The following is a 9,760-nucleotide window of genomic DNA, read 5'->3' as shown; positions in this document are numbered from 1 at the left end:
TCTGCGCAGAACCGATCACCGGTGATCACCGCGAGATGCATGCCGGTTAGAAAAGTGTCCGTGTTACGTCCGACTTGCTCTGATGTCATGCTGACGTGTGCCAAAAACTCTTGCGACGGTGAGGAGGCTGTGTCGGATTGAGCAGCCGCGCGCAGTTGCTCTCCACTGACTGCGCTGACCAAAAGCATGATGGGAAACGACTGGCTGACAACACAGCTTAATGCTCATTGGTTCAGATAACCGTGATGATGCGTTCTCTTCTAAAATATTTTATTTTTTATCTGATTTCATGTGATTATATATTTAAATTATGCATGTATGTTCCCAAACACTATGACAGTGCGATCTCTGTGTGAGATGTGATTGTTGTCATATTTCTATAAAAATCTAAAATACATGTTTGTATTCAAGTATAAATGGATGATAAATACACCTTTCGTATGGAATTACATAGCAAGCACTTTGAGTGTCTTGTACATCATATTTATTTTCATATAAAAGCAACAAAACCGAAATTATATCATGTTTATTAGCAACACAGCACGTGAGTGTAAATAACGTGATATCCGCCTTTGATCTCGTAGGTATCTGTTCCACATCGAGAGGTCAGAACCGTCCGTCTTGACTGTGCTTATTTCACTCCTCCCCTCAGTGCAGCTGCCTGCTCTCGCCTACATTTCAAGTGAGGTGAGGCTCATCTCAAACAAGCCTAACCTATTGCTGCTTCAAAGGACAGGTTTTACGGCAGGCTAATCGAACGTTCATTGGCTCTCGCCTGCATTTGTCACAGATTGCGACATGCCGAATTTCTGGTTAGGTGTGTTTGAATGATGCGCGTGAATGAAGGTAAATCAGAAGTAAAACTCGAGAGCTTGTTGATCTGAATGTGAGAACTTGTCATATTAACATTCGTATTTGTAACTTGAAATTTACACTCACAGCTCTGATGTGAAAAGCTGAATCTTTTGATTTGCACACACGAGCAATGATCAAAACACCCGTGTTTTGAAGTCGAAGTTACAGATTAATAGTTACAAATGTGTAGAATGACATTCACATAAAGAAAATGACACACACAAATGTGTACGACATATTTACTTTTGCACATTACTCTAGTTTTGCTGTACAACCTCAAGTCGGCACTTACAACCTCTCAGATCTGGTAGTACAACTTCAAATCCTAGTGCTTTGACTTTTGCTACTCCTTTTGCGGTATTCCTGTTGCAAAACTCACTTGTGCACTTGTAAATGCAGACGTGAAAGAGCAGAGCCGGGGGCAGGGCTAGGGTGCGAATGAAGACATTTTATTGGTCGATGCCTGACCAATGAACAACGCCAGCCATTGCGACTTGCCGTGCAGAAAGAAACATGTTTTTTTATGCATCAGTTATTTGTAAAACACTGCAAACTATTTTCATTGAATATCCTTATCTTTTACAGGATTTTAAGACACTGCATTCATCTTGTCATGTATTATCTGGTAGACAAATAATGCAACATGTTTCATTTGTATATCCTACTGCATATTGCAGAGTAATATCGCTTTACCAGAGCCGCTTAGAAACAGAGTTGCGACATGCTTTGATCTCGCCGCCACGCGGTCACGTGGTTCATGGAGCTATCAGTAGTTCCAAACAACTCTGCATTGTCAATATGTTTGAATGGGATTAATCGGGACAGACAGCAGTTTCACTATATGTGCACCGATTTGTAGTAATTATTAACACATAATGTGCATTGATTGTGCATTGATAACTACACTGACTACGCTTTACAATAGCATTTTATTCTGGGGAATGAGACAGCATTATGTTCTCATATACTCCTTGGCAGTCAAATGTGACCAAACACCTTAAGTGTAACTTTTAACCAATAAAATAACTGTACTACATTTTAGCTCAGTTGTGTTTAGTTAATTTGAATAAATTTTGGTACTTAATAATATGTGCAATAATTATGATCCATGAATGACCATTTAAAATTTTATTTTTTATTATCTGTGTTTTTGTTCTGTCACTGTCATTCTGTTACACTGTGGAAGCTTCTGTCACGAAAACAAATTCCTCGTATGTGTAAACATACCTGGCAATAAAGCTCATTCTGATTCTGATTCTGATATTTATATATTTCATTAATCTTAGTTAATCTTAAGTTCAAAACTTAATAACACATTATTAATTAAAATTTAAAGTTGTATCTGTTAACATTAGTTAATATACTGTGATCTAGCTTGAACATGAACCTTTTTATTAACTAACATTAACAAAGATTTAAAAAAGCTGTAAAAAATATATTGATATTTGTTAGTTCATGTTAGTTAATGCATTAACTGATGTTAACAAAAGAGACCTTATTGTGAAGTGTTACCAAAACCTTTAATGATCTATAAGCATTTGTGAAATAATTATATAAAACTGTATTACCAGTACAGTACACCTGTGTAGTACAGTGTCAGGCTTAAAATATTTCTTATCTTATCTTAGGAGATGGACATAAACATTTGTATTACCTAAAATTAACAAAATATAGTAAATGCTCTAAAATATATTTTTCTTTGTTAGTTCATTTTGGTTAATGCATTAACTAATGTTATTGATCTATAAGCTATTTTAAAAATAACTGAATGATCTATATGCATTTTTATAAAATATTTAATGATCTATAAGCATCTGTGATATAATTATATAAAACCATATTGACAGTACAGTGCATATCAACTGATTATATGCAGTTATTTTCATTCTGATACACTGAGAATGATCTGAATAGGATTTAAGGTTAAAAGATTGTATATCCTATTATATCCTATATCATCCTTGGTATTACAGTCTTCATCTGTGAATCAAAATATCTGATAGTTTTTTATTTTTGTTGGCCCCTGAGCATTATACATTTATGAAACTTAGCATGTTTCCTCAGAATTACTTGTTCTCCGTATGTAAAAAGTTTTGAAGCATTTGGATAATGCACTTAAAAATATAAGAAAATTACTGTTCTCTTTTTTACTGTTACTTTAATAAATTGCCATGGCTACACTGTTCAAGATATCCAAAATTCCTCAATGTTTTGCAATCATGTTGACAAAGTTTGGTGTGAATTCCATGATTTTCATATGACTAGTATGCATTAATTCACAGCCATATTTTTCCAAAAATCCACATTCAAATCAAACTTGTCCACTTGACTGTAAATTAGAAAGTTGTCCAGCTTTATGAGAACAACATACATTACGAGTTTGGTGACTGTAGGAAACCCCCCCCCCACTTTTGTCAAATGGTGGCGCTATAGAATGCCTCCTCCACGCCCATTTATGAGCTTTTGCCAGTGTCTAACTATCATTAATGCTGATGTGTGTTAAGTTTCATTACATTCTAAGCATGTTAAGGGCCTTAAAAACACCAGAAAAGAATATTAAAGTTTGACATGTTGCCATGACAACACTATTAAAGGTATCAATAAACCCTTCACAGTTTTACATCGGGCGCATTTTTGCATTATTCTGATGAAGTTTGAAGCAAATCAGGTAAATATAAGAGGGTGCATTCAAAGCGTTTTAAAAAGTAACACACTTCCTGTTGCCAGATGGTGGCGCTATAACTTTGACTCCTAATAGTCACATCTATGTGATCGGACTCCTTAAACGAATAAACTGCTGAAGTTTGAGCAAAATCTGACAAAGTATGCAAAAGTTATTAGACACTTCCTGTTTCTCATTTCTCGCCATAATTTCAATGCCTCGCCACGGCCAAACCAATCGAGATATCAAAAATTCCCTCTCAATTTTGCATCCCCATTGTCTTGAGATCATGTTGATCGAGTTTGGTGGCATTCGGGTAAAACACCTAGGACGAGTATATCAAATTCCATAGCATGCATTTTAGACAAAAAAATTGGGCAGAGCCTATGGCATGCAGTGCTGTTGTGCGGAGCCTATGACATGCAGTGCGAAAGTTGTTTGGCTCGATGAGGTCTATATGTGTACCGAGTTTCATATGTACGTGCAAGTATGTATGATATATGGCCCTCTGTATTCCAGGGGGCGCTGTCATTTGTTAATATTACCTATATTGGTTAACATGAACAATAATTATATAGCATTTATTAATGTTGATTAATGTTAAGTTCAAAATGTATTAATGCATTATTACAATTTAAAGTTGTATCTTAACATTAGTTTATGTACTGTGAATTAACATGGACATGAATATTTTTAATATTAGTATTAACTTACATTAAAAAAGATTAATAAATTAACTAAAAATATATTGTTCATTGTTAGTTAATGCTAGTTAATGCATTAACTAATGTTAACCAAAGAGACCTTATTGTAATTTGTTGCCAACACTTTTTATGATATATAACAATTTGTAAAAATTATTTTAATGATCTATAAACATTTGTGAACTAATTATATAAAACTATATTACCAGTAAAATACATATTAACTTATTTAATGTGTATGTTTCTTATTCTAATTATTCTAATTAATATAATTATTAATACATAATAAATATTAATACAGCAAGATGTCCAGGTGAGATTTCTGGTTTATTTAAACTTCATAGCTAAAGCATAAATTAAAATGATTGTGACAGATGTGAAGGGGGAGAATAATTTATACGTCTGTCATTTTTTTTGACAAAAAAGACTTCCACAAAATACACCTGTGCATACTAGTAGCTCCTCTGGAAGCCTCCCCACCACTCGTTTCTCGCCTCCTCTCGGTGCAATTAGATAACAGATGACTTGCAATATCGCTGAGTTCAACTGGTTTCCAGGTCACAGGCTGGAGGGCAGAGGAACGAGAAAACAAGGAAGCATCTATTTAAGCATTAAGAAACACCTCTTTTTTTGACAGACATTGCTGACAGAATTAAGATATTTATTAGTAAATAAGACATGCAGGTTAATATATATATATATATATATATATATATACATACATACATAATAAAAACAAATGGAGTATATCACTCAATTTGTCTCTTCATATTCTAGACAGACTGTCAGTTTGTTTGTTTTTTCAGATGTTAGGTAGCAAGCTGTTTTATTGGCATCAGTCACAACTCATTGTGTGATTGTGTAGTGTTGTCTCTATGTATCATCTGATTTCTTGTCTTGTTTTCGTGATGTAATGTAATGGCTCTATCATTTGTTTGCTACAGATGTGACAAAGTCTAGACCCCTTCAGGCTCAGACCAAGACTGTAAACTCAGAATCCTGAGAAAAAAAGTCAGAATTTTAAGATGAAAACTAACATGCATAGAAAAAAAAGTCAGAATTATGAGATTTTTTTAAAGTGTTCATACTGTATGCCTATTATGCAGCACATAGCCTATTCAATGAGTGTTTCTGGTTGCCATTGTAAAGTTGAAACACCTGTGTATCAGGTATAACAAGTATTGCAAATGTCCTGTGATAAAGACAACAAACAGTAAGTAAATGCAAGTAAAGTAAACAACTGACCTGCCTGCTCCATTTTCAGCTCCTCAGACTGCAAATAGCTAATCTTTTTGAGCAAATCTCCAAAAACAGAACACAAAAGTCAAAGTCGAACACACCTACATCATGTGATTTCATGTTAGAGATGTCATGTTATTGTTTATAAGCAGAGAACATTCTTTTGCTATTTCTGAATCTAGGAAATGGACAGCTGACACGCACACAGAGATTTCCACGCTCAGGTTTGTCTTTATTTCTAAACAAAATCATAAGTTTGTTTTCAACTGTTCAGTGTTTTCAAAACCAGAATCTAGACCCCTCCAGACTCAGACCAAGACTAGACCCTTCAAGTTTCAGATCAAGACTAGACCATCCAAGCCTCAGATCCAGGTTAAAACCTATCCCTGAAACCCAAACCATGGCATGTTGGTCCAAGAACCAGGCAGTACATTTTAATAAACTGAAATGCTGAATTTATTGAAGCATTCATTTACAGTTTTTTTGTTGTTTTAACATGTTTTCATTTATTTTACTTTACTGAACAAGTAATAAATCCATCAAACGTTACCATCTTTTCTGCCCCCCCAGAAAATTATAGCAGGTTATCTTTGGTCTCAAGACTTTAACAGCGGCCATCTTTGAACCTCTCTCACAGTATGATGTAGGACCACCGTTTAGGAGCCACAACCAAAGAAATCGTTGCGATTGTATCACAATGGTCATCTTTCATCTTGGACATCCTAAAATTGTGCAATGTATACCAGGCATAAGACAAAACTGTCTTATGATAGGGATGTAAACATGCACCCCAAACTGGTTGAAAAAATTCCGATGTAACATGCCTCATCTTATGGAGCTAAAAAAAACAAAAAAAAAACACGATTCGTGGCACAGTGCAAGTTTGCAAGCGTCATTACAGTGTAAATTGATGGACATACAGTACTATACCTGAAACAGAAAACTAATAAATACAGCAATATTCCCTCTGCTCTTCGGAAACTGTGGGTTTTCGATGCGTGCACACATCAATGTATCTCCCATATGAGAAGAGTTTGGGCTTGTCCAAATACCCACACTTGCTATCTTTGCACTTGACCACTGACATATTTCCTGTATTTGGTCCATGTGTTCAAGTGGGCATGAAGACCACAAGTGTGAGCAGAACTTTGGGACACACTTATAGAAAAATGCAAGTGTTTACAGAGCTTTATTTTGATTTTCAGTACTTTGCATTTTAAATTAAACTTCTAAGGGCCAGTTTCACTAGCTTGCTCCAGCAAACCGTCTTTTGGCGTTAAAATAGTACTGCCACGTTTTACTAAAGACGCGCAGTGACGAATTAGCACTGAAAAGTTATTTTTGCGCCTGACCTTATTGAATATGCATTTGTAGGAGCTTCCCTTTCAGACGCAAAAGTTATGGGAGGAGAGTATTCAAATCGATCACGCAACGCGATTTACTAACATTTGTGCTTGTCAAATTACTGGTATTTGAGCCATTATTTAACGCCCCCCCCCCAAAAAGCATGTCTTAAACTATTTTGCGCTTGAAATGGCTGCAATTGTTGTTGCTAGGAGGAGACACCGCAGAGAACAGAGAGTGAGTGGTAGAAGGGAGATAATTTTTTCCACACGTACTAATTTATTTGGAATGCCAGAAGAACACATAATCCCAACGTATCGTTTGCCAAGCCATGTTATTTTTAATTTGCTTCAGGAAATAAAAGTCGACTTGGAACCCTCAACTAAGAGTCACGCAATACCAGGTCTATCAAAACTTCTTGCAACTTCTATTGGACTCGGGTTCTTTTTTAATGTACAGTGGCTTCTTTATTTCTTTATTCTTTATTTGTGTCTGCTTTAATTTGCGCTGCGCTTGGTATATTGTGTTGGTCGATATGTAAATTAGATGTTGCATCTGTGTTCTTTAATTTGCACGTAGCCTAATTAGTAAATCACCCGCAAAAATTTCGACACCCGATCGGCGCTGTTTTTTAATTAATACTAATTTGTCCTGTTTAGTAAAACTGGCCCTAAATGTCTAAGTAGTCCCTATAACATGACACAATTTAGTAATTGTGGTGCTTCTAATTAAGTGATAAAAAGCAATTGCAAATGTTGTACAAAATACACATACTCATCTTTGCACCACTTTAAGTTTTAAGTTTCAATACCAAATTATATGTAATGTCTAATAGCCTAATTATTAATATTTAACTTACACTGGAAGGTTTTCGTGACCTATAGCGATATCTCAGCAATAACTGATTTTCAGAACATGATGCACAATGGGATGCTTAGCCTTGAATACTGCTTCGGAGTGGTATTCCAGATAGTGTGGATTAAGGGCACTTCACTTTAGTGTTTTGAAGACCTGGGACAGTCTTGCGCACTTCCTGTTGCGTGCACATGCTCTCAAGTGGCCAAGACCGCAAGTGGAGGTATTTGGACAAGGCATTGGATAAGCTTTTTCTTTGACCGTGGGAAACGTGGTCTGAAAATTAAAGGTGAATGGTGCAACATAACGCCAGCAGGGGTCACTCATAATTCATAACATAATTAACAAGCAGTTAATTTTGCTGAAATACAAAATACATGCAGTAGTTTTGATGCTATATTGATTATGTTGCTAAGGGTGGTTGCTAAGAGTTTTGGGCAGTGATACTCTGAACCATAGATATGCATAGGTAGATGCCACATTCAACCACTCCAGACACGTCAAAGCATCCAACATCTTGGAGTGGTCTAGGTGTCGTCACTCACAATAAAAAAATTAATGAGTTTCAAGATGCCACAACATTGCAAGCCTCTGGTTGTAAAATCTGCCAAAATTGTAATTCCTAAAGAAATTGGATTGTGAATAATTATAAAACGTTTCATAAGTAAGATAAAGCCTTAAAACTAAAATAAACACAGACCACAGTACTAAAAACAAATACTGTCTTAAAACAAATCAAACAGATGATGAATACAAGCTAAATATAAAAGAGTTGTCCAGAGAACTAGACTCTAACTAAAATAATGTACATTTAGGATAGCAAACAACCTGTAGAAGAAGGGAGCAACTCCAAACTTGATGGGTCTGCAAACATAAGTGGAGCACCTGACTCGTGTGACTTTACTTCATCAGTCAGCAGCATGGGTAACAAAAATATCTAATATTTTGCATGAATGAGACTTATTCTTATGTTGCAGTGTATTAGTGAATCTGAGAAAGGTTCTTCTGTATTTATTCTAGATCGTAATCTGACCATTGTGTTTTTTGGAAACTCTGCTGCAGTCCAGTTTCAATGCGACAATATTCTGGTGGCTTCAGAGAGTATTTGGTGACAGAGTTCTTCAGTTTGTGATGATTCTCTTCACCTATGAGAGCCAGGAAGAGTCTGACTCTATAATAGATGATCTGAAGAAAAACTCTGCTCTGGAGCATCTGCTGAAGAAATGTGGCGGAAGATATCACACCTGCAGCAAGAACATGAACAACCAGTCAGAGATGACAGACCTGATGAACAGGATTGAGCAACTGTTTATTGATAATAAACAGCAGGGCTACACTAGTGAGATGTACACAGCAAAAGACCTGCAAAACAGGACATGTCGAAGTGGTAAGAACACAGATTAGGTTCCCTGATGTTTCACAGATTCATTTGCCATTCAGTAACACCACAATTATAAGAATCAAATGTTCTGTTACATTTGGATCTTCATCTGATACACCAGCTCAATAAATATTTTTTTTTCTGGTAGATTAGCTGGTAAGTAATGTAGTCAGGTATTAGACATGGCATGTCTAATATATAAACAGTTTTACACTGTTGAATAATTTCAACAACATATAAAAAATTTTTTTTATCACTATAAGATTTGTGACACATATTCCATTTTATAATACTGGCCACTGGCCTGGTTTCAGTGGCACTGTAAGCAGAGTTCCCGTAAAGCTCCATAACATAGAGGCCCAATTGCCATAAGTCTAGTATGTCAGTAGATCAGTTCAAGAGTAATCCAAACTCATAGTCAAAGTTGTATCGAAAAACAAGAAATCAATTAAATGTCTAAAATAGTTATTAAAATGTTAGTTTTTAATTATTATTATTATTATTATACCACTAGAGGTACCCAGAGGATCTAATGACTAAATGACTAAATGTAAATGTAAAGGGCACTTTACTATACCATGAGGCCATGGGAGAGAATTTGTGAATGGCAGTGAAGAAATTATGATGGTGGCAGGTCAAATTATAATGACAACATGACAAATGTATTATGTCCGGATTGCATTCATACTGCACACATTCATGTACTCTTCTTCACGGTTG

This window comes from Sinocyclocheilus rhinocerous, unplaced genomic scaffold (assembly GCF_001515625.1).
Source record: "Sinocyclocheilus rhinocerous isolate Xijiao unplaced genomic scaffold, SAMN03320098_v1.1 scaffold2466, whole genome shotgun sequence".
Lineage (NCBI taxonomy): Eukaryota > Metazoa > Chordata > Actinopteri > Cypriniformes > Cyprinidae > Sinocyclocheilus > Sinocyclocheilus rhinocerous.
Note: the sequence above shows the minus strand (reverse complement) of the source record.